General features: G+C 42.5%; 1 protein-coding gene across 1 annotated transcript in view; it reads right to left on the reverse strand.

Annotated features, from left to right (window-relative positions):
- SMC1B (structural maintenance of chromosomes 1B) overlaps positions 1-18,459 on the reverse strand; it is a 3,759,116-nt gene that overhangs the window by 3,452,756 nt on the left and 287,901 nt on the right. The gene's annotated exons all lie outside the window — the stretch shown is intronic.

An 18,459-nucleotide genomic window follows, 5' to 3' on the forward strand; every position in this document is an offset into this window, starting at 1 on the left:
ATAACTAAGTAGTTCAGTCTAATAATATAGGCAAAAGTACAGTTGTAATAGCAGAAGTCCTTCTCAGCACTGTTGCAGTATTCATATCATAACGGATCTCCTGCTAAGGATACCCCATCATCTGGTCAGTATACCGAAACCTTTAGTACTTTATTTGCATTTGTTTACAGGGTAGTGTCTAACTGGGCCCGAAGCCCATTTTCAGTGGTGACCCGGAGAGAAAAGCTCCAAATAAAACAAGAATCATCACTAAGAAATCAGGAATAATACCGTACATAAACTGTATATAAAATGTAAACTAGATAAAATTATTATATACTAGAAACAACTTAGGAATGAAACCACATAAATCTTGATACTTGCGTGGACACAATAGAGATTATAGAATGTTTAATAGTGAAATATTGAAAATACATGAACAAATTAAAGCCTAATCAGAGGAAACATCAACTTATAGCTTTGATGAAAAAGAAAAAAATAGCATTTAGCAGTAAAAGGTGAGACAGCGAAGGAGAGAAAAAGTAGGAGAGAGGAGTTATCCAGTGGGATTACTGGGGCAGAGCCAGTTGCTTTTAAGACATTCTTTTATTTTTGTTTTAAAGGAAAAATAGGACAGGGTGCTTTGTATGATTAAGGCAAGAGCATTCCAGGACTTGGCTATTTTGTTTGAGTACAGGGAGTCACCATGGAAGTTATACGATTGTGTTATTTTGAGCAGTGGCCTACTGGAAGAACAAAGGGACCTGCTGTTCATCTGTAGTTGGACTAGGGTTGAAATTGCAAAGCAGCTATTGGGGTTGTGTATGATTTTGATTTTGTGGGTGAGGGTAAGTTGGTTTAATGTTAAAGGTTAGGAAGTTCTAGCCAGTTTAGTTATTGAAGAACAGAAAACTAATGGACTTTATGGGGATGACTGGTGGCAAACTTTGCAATTTTGTTATAGCAGGTCTTGCGTAGGTTGGTGTAGAGAGCTCCAAGTTTAAAACGGACTTTTTTGATAGTTAGGCAAATATGTACATCAAATTTGAGACAGTCATCTATTGTAATACCTAGGAGATTGGCCTGGTTAACTGGCTCAATTTTGGTACCATTTGAAGATTGAATAGAGATGCGTAGGGAGCACAGCTTGGTAATTTTGTTTGTAAAAATGAAGTTATGTACTCACCATAACGTTCCATGCTTGTTGTCCAACTCACCCTTCATTCTTACTGGTTGGGTTCGGAGACGATCCACGGCTCTGACTCGGCCGAATACTAAAGCTCGAAGTCTTTCACTTGGCTCATGGCTGAACACCTATCCCATCATGCAGTGGTGTAATCCCCTAGATCTTGTTTGCTGCTAACCATAATAATGTGTTAGCATGTATCATATTGTAGAATATAGATATAACAAATAAAGTCAGAGAATCTCCTTGCTTAAGGAAAAAAAAAACTCCAAGTCCTCCAGAAGCATTGGGCTGGGGGAAGGCTGGAGGGTCATAAGAATGAAGGGCGAGATGGACAACAAACATGGAACGTTATGGTGAGTACATAACTTCTTTATGTTATGTTGTCCTATCTCGCCTTCATTCTTACTGGTTGGGACAGCGTCCCTAGCACCACATTTTCTGGGTGGCTCATGAGAGTACACTTTTCAGTACAGTGAAACCAAAGGAGGCCTTGTCCCTAGAGGCCAAATCCACTTTGTAGTGAGTGATAAAGGTATGGGGCCTTGCCCAAACAGCAGCTGCACAAATACTGTTCATTGATAGTCTAGCTAGATAGGCAGATGATGTTGCTATGGCTCTTGCAGTGTCCCATGACCTTGAAAGGTAGCTCTGTTATTAGCACTGTAGATAAAGGTGATGCAACTTGAAAGCCAGTGTGAGTGTGAGACCTTAGAAACAGGTATACATTTTTTTGGTTTTGAAAAGGAAATAAACAGCTGGTCAGATTTCCTAAAATCCTTGGTTTTGTCTAAATAGAAGCAAAGTTGTCTGTGCACATCTAATTGGTGTAGCGTGTATTCTGCCTTGTTGCCATGACTGGGGAAAAACACTGGCAACTCAATAGTTTGGTTTATATTAGTTAGAGAACACACTTTATGTAAAAAGGATGGGTTAGCTTGAAGAGATATTCTATCTTTATGGAAGATCAAGTAAGGAGGTTTGATTGATAGGGCTTGCAGTTCTGAGACTCTCCTTGCAGAAGTAATGGCCACTAATAAAACTTTTCCATTTGATATCACATGTTGACGAGGGCTCAAATGGAGGTAAAGTTATGATGGGATGGGGATGATGAAATGATGGGACAAAATTCAAATCCCATGGTGTTAGGGGCTCTTTAATGGGAGGTCTTCATAAGTAAGTACCTTTTAAGAAAGCTTTGCACAATCTGTGAGACATCAAGTTAGGAGTCCAGTCACCCATATGAAAATAAGAAATTGCAGATAATTGGACTTTAACAGTAGCTGCAACGGAACCTTGTTGAAAGAGCTCTCCCAGGAATTCAAGAATAGAGCTGATTGGGGCAGAGAAAGGATCCATGTATTTTGATGCGGTCCAGTAAGAGAACCTCCTCCATTTACTGGAATATAACTTCCTGGATGAAGCCTTGTGTGAAGATACTAAAATACGTTTCACTGCCAGTGTGAAATTATTAAGCCTGACTAAACTTGGAACTGGAGCAGCCACACTGTCAATTTGAGGGTTGGGAAGGAGGGGTGGATGTTCTGAACGTATGAATCAGAAGGTCTGGAACTGGATCCAGAACCCACGGTTCCTCCTGAAGATGAGGCCAGAGGAAGGGAAACCAAATCTGATGAGGCCAGTATGAGGCAATAAGAATTAGCCTGCTTCCCAATGACTTAGCTTTCTGTATGACTTTGGGTATTAGAGGAAAGGGGGGAAATGCATAAAGAAGTCCCAGGGGCCAATCGTGCACAAGTCCATCCCTTGGTAACTCCCCCAGAGGGAGGGATTAGGGCAAAGCTACTGCTGCATTTGGCATTCATGGGTGTTGTGAAGAGATCGCAGCAAGGCTGGCCCCATTTCCAGAAAATGCTCTGAGCAATCCCTTGTTTTAGGGACCACTTGTGAGGCATGAGCATTGCCCTGCTGAGTCTGTCTGCTATCACACTGGATTTCCCCGGAATGTGCATTGCTACTAAAAAGTACTTGGGAAGATGTAGCCCATTGCCATATTCTTAGAGTGCCTCTCAGTAAAAGGGATAGAATTTGGTTCCTCCTTGCTTATGTACCAGACTATGGACATGTCTGTCTGAATTGCAATTGTTCCTAATGGAAGGGAGTCCTGAGGTGCTTGCAACGCCAAGAGCACTGCTCTCATCTCTAGGACACTGATGTGCAAATAGGCCTCATGTTCCTGCCATGTGCCTTGGACCATCCTCCCCAGATAATGCCCCCCCACTCTATCTGGGAGGCATCCGTGGTCACTGCCGCCACAGGTTGTTGTAGGGTAAAGGAGTGACCTAATGTCACTTGACTGGAGAGGAGCCACCATCGCAGATTCTTCTTGCATGACTGATTCTGATCTGGTGAGACATGGGAAGTTCTTGAAATAACTATTGAGAAAAAAGGAGCCACTGCAGAATTCTCATGTGCATCCGGGCTAGGGGAACTAGGGTCATCGTTGCTGCCATGGTTCCTACAACTTTTAAGACTGTTTTCACTTCAACTTTGGTTCTTGGCAGAAGGTTGAAAATCTGTTGTCTGAGTAGAGAGACTTTCTCCGCAGGTAACTTTGCCATCATGGAGACTGTGTCAAGATCTGCTCCTATAAATGTAATATGCTGACATGGCAACAAGGCAGATTTTTTAGAATTTATTGTTATCCCCAAGTGAGAACAAAGTTGTAATGTGGCTTCTCTTGCCTGCTGTAGGAGATGCCTGGTGGTGGCAGTCAGGAGCCAGTCGTCTAAGTAAGGAAACTCTTGGAATCCCTTTCGTCTCAAGTTAGCCGTGACTACTGCCATGCATTTGGTGAACACTCTGGGAGCTGTAGTGAGACCAAAGGGCAGAGCTCGGAATTGGTAATGACTGGCTCCCAGCTGGAAGTGTAAATTACTCCTTGACGGCCTGTCCATTTTTATATGGTAGTACGCATCCTGGAGGTCTATCGAGCACATTCAATTGTATTTCCCTAAAAAGGGAAGAATAGACTGCAGTGTCACCATTTGGAACTTTGACTTCTTTACGGATTCGTTTAGTTTGCTGAGATCCAAGATGGGTCTCCAGTCCCCTGTTCTTTTTGGCACTAAAACCTCTGGATATTATACTTTGTACCCACTTGTCTTTTGTGATCTCTCATCAGGCTTCAAGGTACAAATATAAATGCCCCCCCGACTGCCTCCAGAGGAGCGCTGGAAGGGTTGGCCACAAAGGGAACCACTGTCACCCTGATTTTGTGAACCCTCTCTGCCATGTGGACAGCGTCTACCATTACTACTTCCCCCTCTGCCCCTGGGGAAGGATTCACCTCGTGCATCTTGAAAAACTCCCTGGGATATTTTGAACCACATTTTATCACCCTTCTGACCCTTAGGATAGGGTCTGGAAGGTACGGAAAAACTTACTCCAATGGCAGAGAGAGTTTTCCCTTCCTGTTCGCATCTGGCAAGTGTTTGTTTGACTTTTGGTCCAAAGAGTGAGGAACCATCGAAAGAGGCTTTGACAAAGGAGGACCTAGAGGAAAGGGTAGGTGAGCAAGATCTCTGTAAAATGGGAGACCACAGAGTAGGGGAGACCGGTAACAATTCCGGAGACTGGTTCCGAACCTGAGGCTCTCTCGGCTCCGAAATCTGTGGCACTGAGGAGATTGTTTTGGATCTGATTGGGTAGTTTTTGCTGTCTTCTCTGGCGGTTCCGAATGGCCAGAAGAAGATAAGATCTCTTGGTAGGTTTGTCAATTTTAGATAGAGACTTAGTCTTACTGGAGGTGCTCTGACTTTCTAAAGTTTCAGGAAAAGGAGACTGCAGAAGCCCTCTTACAATAACTTTGTTTTTTCCTCTCTAGTAAAACCCTGAGCTAAAAGAAAGGCAGAAAATACATATTTCTTGTAAATGTATTTTTCCGAGACAATACACACAGATATTATGGCCATTGGTCAAGGACATTTTCTGGGAGCACTTTTGACATTTTTTAAAACCAGATTGCTTCATTTATTTTTGTTTTTTTAGACATTATGGCACAACAAGCTACGACTATTTTTATATAAATTCAAACCGCACACTGAAAAAGATTATATAAGTATATATATAACCCAGCCACTGGGGATGCACAAGCCAGTGTATTTCTTTAAGTTATTGTAAAGTCAGCAAAAGAACTTAAACAACTAGTCTAGAAACGGAGGAAGTTAGCTATACCCTCTAACTTAAATGGGCTCTTGGCCCTCCAACTTAAACGGCACAAGCTTAATTAACTACCTGAATGGAACACAACCACGTTACAAACACAAAGATTGGAAGCACTTCTAACTTAAACAGTGCTCCAACAAGAAAGTACAACAAACCCCCTAAAAGATACGGGTTTAGCAATTTAAACGGGATAGGAGAAACAATGACCAGATGAGAGAAGCGACGGCCAACCACAAAAGCCAAAAACAGCAAAATATATAAGCACTAACAGCAAGAGTGAAAAAGCCACATTATATTATAAGAAATATAACTAACTAACTAATCATAACCCTAATTACAAGCAACTATAAGAAAATATTAAGATTTTAGTGAAGAAAATCCAACACTTCGCCACGGCCAAGACGAAGAACCTCCGATCTGTTTAGGCGACAAACAAGATCTGGGGGATTACACCACTGCACGATGGGATAGGTGTTCAGCCACGAGCCAAGTGAAAGACTTTGAGCTTTAGTATTCGGCCGAGTCGGAGCCAAGGATCGGCTCCAAACCCAACCAGTAAGAATGAAGGCGAGATAGGACAACATAACATCTTGGGTTAAGAAATAGATGGTGGGTTTGTTAGGAAAGTTTTGATTTCCTGGAATGCCTTTTGCATCTTTACTTTGTTATGGGACAAGATCAGCTTATTAAAATGTATATTAATTTCAGTTTCATTAATGATGCTATAATATGACTGCTAAAAAGCAAAAATATTTGTATGTAGGGCTGGGAAAAATACAGCTTCATAAGCTCAAGTATTGCTGTGCCTTAACTGCATTCTTATAAAATGTAATAAGGAAAAAGTATATGTTGCATGAAGTCGAGGCATGTTAGTTACTACAAAAAAAGAATTTGTTAGCCTGACTCCTCCAGGCTACGAGTGCATTGTTGCTAGGGAAGGTTTGAAACAAGACCCCTTGGAAGTAGGTGGATCATGTACAGAAAGGTGTTCACATGAAGTCCGAGGAGAAAATCACGAGGGATGAGGACACTTGTAAAGTTTTCTATTAGTCAGAGTAATTGAAACGTAATAAAACTGCAAGACCAGTTTAGATAAGTAAAATGTAGTTTCTCTCTTCAGAGAGACTGACTTATCAACGGCTATGAAGAACTTCTCCCAGTGCTGTAAGAATAAAGTTTCTGTTTGTACATCCTGAAGTGCTGTTCCTGACTGACTGAAGGCATAAAAGGTAAATTCTTAATGTTATTTATTTATGGCTATAACAACTTGTAGTTCTTGTGGGGAAGGGGCGCAGCAGATAAGGGATCTGCATGTTCTATGACTGAGGCAAGATGGTTTGCTGTATTAAGGTTATTAGTAAATATGACAGAGAGAAGAGGGCCAAGTATTGAACCTTGGGGTACACCAGTGGATACTGACAGAAGAGAGGAGAGATCGTTCTCCCATTTAGTAGCCTGTTTACAGTTAGATAGATAACTGAGAAACCATGTAAGGGATGCTGGACTGAGACTGAACATAGCAAGCTTATTGAGAAATAGTTGGTGGGAGATGGTGTCAAAGGCTTTTGACATGTCCAGGAAAATTGCAAAGACTAGTTGTCCATTGTTCATAAGGTGATTTATAGTACTGTTGAGGGATAACAAGAATGTGTTTGTACTGTACTGGGGTCTAAAGCCATGATGGGTATCAGATAGAAGGTTATTAGTGGTAAGGTGATTGAGGAGTTGTAGCCGAACACATTTCTCTAAGTTTTTGGCTGTGGGTGGGAGGATAGCTATAGGGTGGTAGTTTGAGATCTCTCTAGAGAGGCCACCCTTGTGGAGGGAGATGATATGAGCAACTTTCCAGAGGAGAGGCACATATTGCTCGGAAATACAATTGATTATAATAGAGATAGTATAGGCAATCGATGGAGCCACTATATTTGGGAATTCGTTTGGTAGTTGATCGGTCACCAAGCAGCAGGGTTTTAACTTGCTTAGGAGCTTTCTAATGCAAGACATTTGAATAAGTTTAAAAGAAAAGCAGTTTGAAGTATTAAAGGCAGGGGAGGGGAGTGTGAGAAGTAGTTGGTGGTGGTTGTCAAGGAGGCAGGAGATGAGAGTTAAATGAAGTTCGCGTTAAACTGTGAGGCTAAAGGCTCAGAGGTATTGGCTCTGGAAGAAGGGGTGGAGGATTTACCAGGGTTTAGGAGGAAGTTGACTGTTTGCCAGAATGTTTGTGGGTTGTGTAGGAACTTTTGCTAACAGGTTTGGAAGTAGGTTTTTTTTTTTGTCATTTTTTTTCTTACTTTGATTCCTTAATTGCTGATAGGTGGTGAAGTCGGTTTTGTTTTTAGAGGATAGGTATAGGGCGCTTGCTCTGTCCCTTTGTTTAAATCAGCTGTTTAGCATAATGAGAAAGCCATGGTAGTTGTTTGGATTTGGTGCGTATTTTCCTAATGGGGGCTAGGCTATTTAGTTTTTCAAGATATTTGTTGTTAAAGAATTCTACAGCAAGGTCCAGATTTAGGTTATTTAATGGTGACCAATCACAAAGTTTTAGTAATAGATTAAATAGATCAGAAGAGAAATGTTTCTTATTGCGGATTATTTGAAGGGATTGCAAGACTTTGAATTCTTTTCCTAAGAAGAAATGTAGGGGCATGGTCACTATGGCTGATAGGAAGGCAGCCGGCTTGGTCACTCAGGTTTGGCTTGTTAGTTAATATCCAGTCCAGTAGTTACTCAGAGTGTTTGCCACTGTGAGTGGGGAAGTTTATAATTTGGGAGAAATTGTACAGATTGGTAAAGTTGGTTGGGCAGTTAGAGGAGCAGGAAAACCAGTCAAGATTAAAAGTCACCTAGGATGATAGTTTCCTGACTGAATGTGCAGGCAGACCAAGAGAAGAGAAGTTCTATGCTGGGAAGATTGCTGCCGGGGGGGGGGGGCAATTATGATAACCATGGTTTTATGAGGATTTATTTGCAGGTGGGTGATGAGAATTTCTACATTGGGGATGTCTGGAGGTGTACAGTTTAGTTTTTCTAGCTTTAGAGAGTCTTTAAACATTAACTGCTACACCACCACCTCTTTTGTTTAGTCGATCTTGTTTAATAACATTATGACTGCTGCAAGTAATTTCTGAGTCTTTGATGTGAGGTTTTAACTAGGTCTCTGTTATCACGGCTATGTCAGGAGAGTAGGTGGCTAAAATAGCATGAAATTCAGTAATTTTGTTTACAAGGCTTCTAAGATTGAAACTGGTTATTAGCAGGACTGATTTAGAGGTAGGAGGTAGAGAGGTATGTACCTTTGATCCAGAGGGAGTTTGGTTAGAAGAGAATTTATGAGAGTTTGTGAGGTGCAGTTGAGTTAGAGGTAAATCACTGTTGGGACCTGGGTTGGGATGGATGTCAGCTTGTAATTTGATATGTTCAAGGGAATGCAGTAGTAGGTTTCTCTGTTTGGTGAGAGTCTGATGGAATTTGAAAGTGGGTAGTTGAGGGTTTGATTATTTTATATGCATAAATGGATAAAGGAGAAAGTTGGAAGTATTGTATAGCTGTGAGCAGATGTAGCTAAAAGGTTTGGTTGGTTGTTGATGATTACTAAGAGTTTGTATATGGGGGTGATGGTAATTTATACAAACATTGTAGAGGTCAGAGGATTTATAGGCCAGGAAGACAAGGCCTGATAGAATAGAGCAGTAGTAAATCCAGTAGTGGAGTTGCACATTTGGTGGGATGGTTCAGAGAGAAAATTAAGGGAGTGGGGATTGACCAGTCTGGGGTAGGGGAGAAGAATAGAAGTAGAGTGCTTAGATCAGAGTTGAGACAGGGAGGTAGTGAGAGTAGAACAGGTATGGTGGGAGGTGTGGGAAGGGGGGGGGTAGCGATGCAACTTTGATTGGAGGTAGAAGAAAGGGTGTGGTGTTTTTAGCTATAAATGTAATGAAAGTGGAGTGGGTGGGAATGGGAGTAGGGGAGTGGAGTGAGCCCAAGCGCAGTGAGGGTGAACAGAGCTGGTAGAACGCGTGGCCAATAGTATCATTTCAGAAACAATTAGTGAGCCAGATTGTGGTAAGTCAAAAACAGTTCTGTAGTTTCACACAGTAGTGTGCACGCCAGAATAAAGGACAGAGAAAAAAATAAAGTAAAATAATGTAGTGAATATAGACCAAATAAAAGGACTAAATATGCATACACTGCAAGTAGTGGTGATAAGTTTTGCTTGTAGTTTCACCCTCTGTTTTATATTTGTATGTACTTATAGGTACCATATATTACACATACGCTCCCCATGCAAACAGTAAGGCATAAAGATGACATATGGACACACCCTCAGAACTGGAAAAGCTGTGGAAGAACAGAATGTCCTTAGGGACAAGGAAAAGCATGTGCATCAAGAAAGAGAAAAAGAAGAGCCCCATCGGGCAGGAGGGCAAGAAAGAATAAGCTAGAGCAGAGGGGACAGGAGGGAGGGAGTGAATACTGAACAAGTGAAAAGAAGAACATCTAATCTTATGTTATGAGTTTAAACAACTGTATTGTGTCTTTCCATATCACTGTTGCAGTACTCATAACCCAAGTTTGAGTACAAAAGCTCAAGAGGAACCCTGGGAGGAGGACAGTGTGCAAGAGCCCTATAGAAACCCATGCAAGATAGCCCTGGCAAAGCCAAGTCTGGCATTTGAAATAACATCCAACTTGTAATGCTTAGTGACAGTATAAACAGGGGACCAAGTAGCAGCCTAAAAGATGGAACCAGTATCCAGCCCCTTGAAAAAAAAGCACCAGAGGAAGCAACAGCCCAGGCAGAATTAGCTCTTACTGAAGTGGAGACATTTTCCATGAAAAGAAAAACAAAGAAAAGGCTTTAAAAATCTAGGAAGAGTTGCTTAGAAGCCGCCACACCCAAAGACCAGGGATGAAAGGAAACAAAAAGATGCTCAGATTTGAGAACAGTTATATATTCACCAGAACTTCCCATCTGTACTGTTAATTTTCATTCTTCCTCAACTGATAGGGTTCAGACCCAACACTCTGATCCGACTCAGCCATTTCTTCCAGAGTGTAGAATCTTAGAACTCCTTCCTTTACCCATAATGCCTCACACTAACTTAATATACACCTAGATATAATAGGACAGTGGTAGAACATAAAAAGGGAAGCTAGAGCTCAAACAAGGAAGATAAATTCTTATAATGCTCTTCAATCTCTCCAGAAGAAATTAGAGGGGACAGGCAGGTGGGCAGTTGAGGAAGAATGAAAATGGATGACACATATGGAATGTTATGGTGAGTATGTAGCTTTTTAATCTGATGTTGTCCTATTCCTCAACTGATGAGGCAGAATCCCCAGCTATCACAACCCCGAGAAGACCTTAAGGAAGGATAATTTGGAGTGCTACTGAGCCAAAGGCTGCTCTTCCTTTACAGACCAGATCAAGTTTCTAATGAGCAATAAAAGCAGGAGGATTCACTCAAGTTGCTGCTGCACATAATCTGACAGGAAAGCTCTAGACCAAAAGGCTGAAAAAGCTGCCATAGACCTAGTGGAATGGGCTCTAAGAGGTTTTGGTAAAGGCAAACCCTATTTCTCATAGACAAAGATAATACAAATTAGTTAACCATTTAGCCAAAGTTACTTTAGATATTGATCTGCCTAATTTGGTTGTGGAAAATGAAACAATTGCTCACATTTTCTTAAGTCTTTGATGCTGTGAAGGTAGAAGCTGTTGCTAGTCTGGTCAGGATAATACAGACGAACATTCGTGGGTTCAGTTCAAGCAGCTTTATTTCACACAAACACATCAGGAATGAATCTTTGTAACAAACTTAAATAAACTTATAAACAAACTGACTACCACACCACTCATACATGTTAACACTCTGGCTGTTCTACCAAAATGGCACTGCTGCCTGCAAGTGCTCACTGCTTATATGCATGTGCATACATATGGAAATGTTTCTTGAACGTAAATACACACGCTCTACAGAAGAGAAGCTGTCTATGCACATCAAACAGATGTAACATATATTCGCCTTTGAGAAGTGTGGAAAGAAATCTGGGAGATTAATGACCTGATTAATATTTTACTCAGAGGCTACCTTAGGTAGAAAGGATGGATTAGTTCACAATGGCACCCTATAGGGGGTTTTGAAGAACAGAGCCTAGAGTTCAGATACTCTTTTGGCCAAGGTAATAGCCACTAGGAATATGGTCTTCCAAAACAAAAATTAAAGGTGATCCTTAGCTGAAGGTTGAAACGGTGGTGTAGTCAAGGCCTGAAGTATAATATTTAAATATCAAGGAGAGGTAGGGTCTTTTAACAGAGGTCTAATTGTTAAAGTTCCCTTTAGGAAAACTTTGCAAAGTTTAAAGGAAGCTAAGGTATAGGTATTTACTCCCAGACAAAAGTCGTAAGTGGCTGCCAATTGAACTTTAATATTTGAGAAACTAGCCCCTTCACATAAAATGGTAGCTAAAAGTCAGGAAAGTTTGGAATTGGTGCTGAAAAGGGATCTAAGTTTTTGCTTAGGGTTCAGAAACAAATCTTTTCCATTTACTCTTGTAAATCTTGCTAGGCTAGTAGATGCCTTATGAGAAGATAACAAAATGTGACGGATGGGGAGGAGAGCCTGGATTGTCTAGTAATCAGTGGAACTGGAGAAACTATGCAGTCATCCTGAGGCCTGATATGTCCAGGTGAATCATGCCTGTCAGGAGAGGCAAGAGGTCTGGAGTTGGATCCAGAATCCAGGGTGGATATAGAAGATCAGACTGGAGGAAAGGAAACCAGATCTGACGAGGCCAGTAAGGGACAATAACTGTGCTCTTCACCTTCAATGTCTTCTGTTTTTGGGAATAAGGAATAATGGAGGGTAAGCATAACGCAGACGAGGGGCCAAGCATTAACTAGAGTATCTCTCTGTGACTCCCCAAGAGGGGGAATCAGAGCAAGGAACCTGCTGCATTTGTTGGTGAGGGGAGAGGTGAACAGATTGTAGCACAGTTGGCCCCACTGACAGAAAATTGTATCCACCATGTTGACACAGAGAACACACATGATAAATCAGAATTGGCCATGCTTAGCGTGTCCACAATCACACTGGATTTTCACGGGATGTGCATTGCTAGTAGGAAATGACCAGAAAAGATCACCCATTGCCAAAGTCTCATAGCTTCTCGACAAGAGTGCAAGATCTGGTTTCCCCTTGTTTGTTGATGTACAAGACAAGTGACACATTGTCCGTCTAAATCACAATTGTCCTGGATGGAAGAGTATCCTAAATCGCCTGCAATGCTAGGAGGACCGCTCTCATCTTCAGAATGTTGATATCTGTCTTGACCTCTCCGGGAGACTACTTTCCTTGAACTGTCCTTCCCAAGAAGGGCCTCCTACTGGCGCTGGGAGGCATCCATGGTCATCATGGCCTTGGGAAGGGGAAGATCAAAAGAACGGCCCTCATGAAGCAGACTGGAATGAATCTACCACAGAAGGTAATTCTTGCAAGCTTGAGTGAGCTTGACTGGCATGGATAATGGATGTTGAAGAATGGACCATTGAGCTGACAGAGTCCACTAAAGGATTCTCATACGGAAGCTGGCAAGCAGAACAAAGTTGAATGCTGCTGCCATGAAACACTGAAGTATCAGCTGGGCCAGAAGGGATGAATTTTGTATCAATTTTTTTGACCTGGGATTGTACACTGTTTATTCGAGAAGGATGAAGAAAGGCAATGTGAGTGACTGTATTCAAACAAACAATGATGAACTCCAGACTCTGAGCTGGTGTGACTTGAGATTTGTTGATAATTGCTGATATTCCCTTATGGGAGAACAGCTGTAGTAAGAAGTCCCTTGTTTGAATCAGGTGATGCCTGGTTGAAGCAGTAAGGAGCCAGTGGTTTAGAATAGGAAACACTCTGAATCCAAGCAGTCTCATGTGATAGGCTACAATTGCCATGCATTTGGTGAATACCCTGGTGGTTGTGGTGAGACCAAAGAACAATGAATGCTCTGACTGGATAATGACTGGCTCCCACACAGAAGCATAGGAATCTCCTTAAGTGTCTGTTCACATTGATATGACAGTATGCATCCTGAAAATTTATTGAGCATATCCAGTCGTAATTCAGCAGTAAAGGCAGAACTGACTGTACCATGACCATCCAGAACTTTGTACACCAAACAAACTGGTTTCATTTGCTGAGATCTAGAACTGGTCTTAAGTCCCCTGTCTTTTTTTGAAATCAAGAATAATCTTGAATAAGTTCCATAGCCTCTCTGGTCTGGGGGGACCTCTTGGATGACTCTTTTTCTAGCAGCTTTTTATTATTTCTAGAGAAGTTACTTCCCTCTGACTGGGTGGATCATAGGGGATTTTCTTTCAAACAGCTGGAAGGTGTTGGAAAAATGGTACAATATAATCTATGGATATAATCCTCCACATCCATGAATCTTTTGTGATATCTAGCCAGGCTCTCCGGTGTAGAGATAGAGGACTCCCAACTGCCTCCAGAGATGGAGAGTCGGGCCTCCATTCAGGAGTGCTGATGGGGCCCATCTGAAAAAGAATCTCTAGATCCCAGATTGTGCAGACCACCTCTGCCGCAAGGACAGTGTCTTCTATTAGAATTCCCTCTCTGCCCCTGGGGGAGGTATCTCCATGCGACTCCTGGAAAGGACCCTGGAACTTTTTAAACCACATCTTTTCTACTACCTCATTGGTTTCTAGGAAAAGGCCTTTGAGGGGCAAAAAAAAATACATCCATGGCGGACAGGGTCCCTCTATCTCTTGCTCATGCCTGGAGAGTGTGTCTTTCACTCTGGGGTCAAAAACCAAAGATCCATCACAAGGATCACTAATGAAAGACTTAAAGGGTTCCACAAAATCACAGAAGCACATCCAGGGATGTGTCCTAATGGATATGCCTGAACCTGCAGCCTGTGAGGTACCTTCAGCAGCAAGAACAGACTGGAGGAGTCAGCTGCGAGGAAAGTCTATTCCCTTCCTTGGAGGACACCAATCCCAAAAGAGATTTGGTAAGCTCCTTGATCAAATTCTCTAAGACGTCTCGTAAAGTGTGCCAAATAATTCAATGACATAATAGCGAAGGTAGCTGAAGCATAGACACGCTTCCCAAAACTGTCCAGCATCCTAGACTCCCTGTTAGGGGGATGGACAGAGGAACTCTTTTCTGCCATTTCCTTTCTTGTGGCTAACACAACCACAATGACATCAACAGATACTTCCGTATTCCAATGTGCACAGTCTTTTGGAGGTGCAAGAATTTTATCTGGTCTCTTAGGAATTGGCTCAATAGGATCCGGTTCCTTCCATGCCTGCCAACAGACCAAGTCTAGTAGCTCACTGGCTGGGGGAGTCAGCAAGGACTGAAACACTGATTCCTCTTATTTATGTTATGTTACATTTTTCGGGTCTATATTATATAACTTTTAGTTATGTACTCACCATAACTTCAGATGTTTGGGATCCATCTCGCCTTCATTCTGACTGATGGGTTCGGAGCCGATCCTCGCTCCGACTCGGCACGCTTATGCCAAAGAGCGAAGTCTCTTATTGGCTGAGCTTACTATATCCCAGGATGCACCACTACCAGTCCCCCAGATCTAGTTTGTCCGCATACATGCACACACGCATGCACTGCTTATATAACATCGACAGATGATACAAGATAAAAACAGTAGAGCTCAAACCGCTCAATCTCTTCTGATCTCCAAGGCAGGGGAAGGAGGGTGGATTAGGAATGTAGGAGATGGATCCCAAACATCTGAAGTTATGGTGAGTACATAACTAAAAGATGTTATGTGATCCTATCTCGCCTACATTCTGACTGATGGGACAGCCCCTAGCACCTAAATCCTGGGTGGCTCACTGGAAAACACTCCTGAGTACCGTGGAACCAAATGATGCTCGCCTTTAGATGCCACATCCAATTTATAGTGGGAAATGAAAGTGTGCGGTTGGACCAAGTAGCCGCAGCACAAATCTCAGAAATAGCGAGCTTGGAATGAAATGCAATAGAGGTAGCCATAGCTCTAGTAGAGTGAGCTTTGACAGATGTTGTAAGTTGCTTATTTGAAGAGGAATAAGCCTGAGTTATGCAATCTCTAATCCATTTGGCAATAGTAGCTTTAGTGATGGTTTTACCCAGTTTATTATCTGAAAAGGACACAAACAATTGATCTGTTTTTCGAATTTGTTGAGTCCTGTCTAGATAGAAGCGCAACTGCCTGTGAACATCCAATGTATGCAAGGTGTATTCCGCTTTGTTTGAAAATTTTGGAAAGAAAACTGGTAGCTCTAGAGATTGTTGGAGACAGAGATTAGAACAAACTTTTGGAACAAAAGATGGATTAGGCCTAAGTGATTATCCTTGTGAAAAATCAAGTACGGTGGTTTGATAGATAGGGCTTGAAGTTCTGAAACTCTTCTTGCAGAGGTAATTGCAATTAAGAAGGCAGTTTTCCAAGACAGATATTTCAACTCACATGTAGCAGCCGGTTCAAAAGGGGAAGATGTTAAGGCACGAAGTACCAAATCAAGATCCCACGGAGGCAGGATGAAAAACTGGGGGTCTTAAAAGCACAGCACCTTTCATGAAAGTTTTACATAATCTGCTGCTCATCAACGGTGGGTCTATGGATTCGTAAAATTTGGAGATAGCTGCTAGTTGGACTTTAATAGTAGAGACTGAAGATCCTTGATTAAACAAGGATGTTAAAAATTTCAAGACCTCTGGTATCGGGGCAGTAACAGGGTCTAAGCCTCTGAGTTGAGCCCAGATAGCAAACCTCTTCCACTTACTGTGATACAATTTCTTGGTGGTGGGTTTGTGGGCTGAAGATAAAATGTGAATAACTTCCGGTCCAAGGTGTGATTTCTGACTAAAGTCGGAAGTGGAGGAGCCAAGCTGTTAATTTCAAAGTGTGAAGGGACTGGTGCTGTTGTCCCGACTGATGAACCAGAAGGTCTGGAGTTAGATCCAAAACCAAGGACCGTCCAGAGTATATTTCTGTAGGTAGGGGAACCATACCTGACGAGGCCAGTACGGAGCAATTAGAATCATTGTGGACCCCAATTGGGAAGCTTTCTGGATGACTTTGGGGAGGAGTGGAACTGGAGGGAAAGCATAAAGCAGTCCTGTTGGCCAAGGTTGGACTAGAGCATCCAGATACCTCCCTTGACGCTGGGTCAAGGAAAAGAACCTTTGCACTTCGTGTTTTGTGGTGTTGCAAACAGGTCGCAGCACGGAATCCCCCATCTTTTGAAAATCTGAGCTGCTACTGTTTCGTTCAGGGACCACTCGTGAGGAGAGAGAATAATCCTGCTCAGTCTGTCTGCCAATACATTGGATTTTCCTGGAATGTGGGTCGCTACCAGGAAGCGGTTGGTAGCCACTGCCCATTCCCACACCCTCATGGCCTCTCTGCAAAGGGGGTAAGATCTGGTCCCTCCTTGTTTGTTTAGATACCAGACCACCGACATGTTGTCTGTGTGGATAGCGATGATGCCTTGAGGGAGAAACTTGTGGAGGGCTTGTAGGGACAGAAGTACAGCCCTCATTTCCAACACATTGATATGGAGAAATGTTTCGTTTGGAAGCCAAGAACCCTGAACTGACCTGCCCAGACAATGCCCCCCCCCCACCCCGTCTGGGAGGCATCCGTTGTCAAGGTGGCCACCGGAGGGGGTATAACTTTTAGTTATGTACTCACCATAACTTCAGATGTTTGGGATCCATCTCGCCTACATTCTGACTGATGGGTTCGGAGCCGATCCCTCGGCTCCGACTCGGCACGCTTATGCCAAAGAGCGAAGTCTCTTATTGGCTGAGCTTACTATATCCCAGGATGCACCACTACCAGTCCCCCAGATCTAGTTTGTCCGCATACATGCACACATGCATACCCTGCTTATATAACATCGTCAGATGAAACAAGATAAAACAGTAGAACTCAAAACCGTTCAATCTCTTCTGATCTCCAAGGCAGGGGGAAGGAGGGTATTAGAATGTAGGAGATGGAACCCAAACAACTGAAGGTATGGGGAGGACATAACTAAAAAATGTTTTGTGATCCTATCTCGCCTACATTCTGACTGATGGGACAGCCCCTAGCACCTGAATCCTGGGTGGCTCACTGGAAAACACTCCTGAGTACCGTGGAACCAAATGATGCTCGTCCTTTAGATGCCACATCCAATTTGTAGTGGAAATGAAAGTGCGGTTGGACCAAGTAGCCGCAGCACAAATTTCCATATAGCGAGCTTGGAATGAAAAGCTATAGAGGTAGCCATAGCTCTGGTAGAATGAGCTTTGATAGATGTTGTAAGTTGCTTATTCAAGAAGAATAAGCCTGAGTTATGCAATCTCTGATCCATTTTGAGATAGTAGCTTTTGTGATGGTTTGGCCCAATTTATTATCTGAGAAGGACACAAACAACTGGTCTGACTTACGGTTGCTGAGTCCTGTCTAAATAGAAGCGTAATTGCCTGTGAACATCCAATTTATGGAGAGTGTATTCTGCTTCATTGGAGAATTTTGGAAAGAAAACTGGTAGCTCTAGAGATTGTTGGAGACAGAAACTAGAACAGACCTTTGGGACAAAGGATGGGTTAGGCCTAAGTGATACTCTATCCTTGTGGAAAATCAAGTACGGTGGCTTAATAGACAGGGCTTGAAGCTCTGAAACTCTTCTTGCAGAAGTAATTGCAACTAAGAATGCAGTTTTCCAAGACAGATATTTTAACTCGCATGTAGCAGCCGGTTCGAAAGGGGAGATGTTAATGCCAAGCACCAAATCAAGATCCCACGGAGGTGCAGGATGAAAATTGGTGGTCTTAATAGGCTCGCACCTTTAATGAAAGTTTTGCATAGTCTGCTGCTCATTAGAGGAGGATCCATGGATTCGTGGAATTTCGAGATAGCCGCTAGTTGGACTTTAATAGTTGAGACAGAAGATCCCTGATTAAACAGGGATGTTAAGAATTTCAAAACCTCTGGGACAGGAGCAGTGATAGGGTCTAAGCCTTTGAGTTGAGCCCAGATAGCAAACCTCTTCCACTTACTGAGGTACAATTTGTTAGTGGTGGGTT

This window comes from Protopterus annectens, chromosome 11.part0, assembly GCF_019279795.1.
Source record: "Protopterus annectens isolate FY-2018-M chromosome 11.part0, PAN1.0, whole genome shotgun sequence".
Lineage (NCBI taxonomy): Eukaryota > Metazoa > Chordata > Ceratodontiformes > Protopteridae > Protopterus > Protopterus annectens.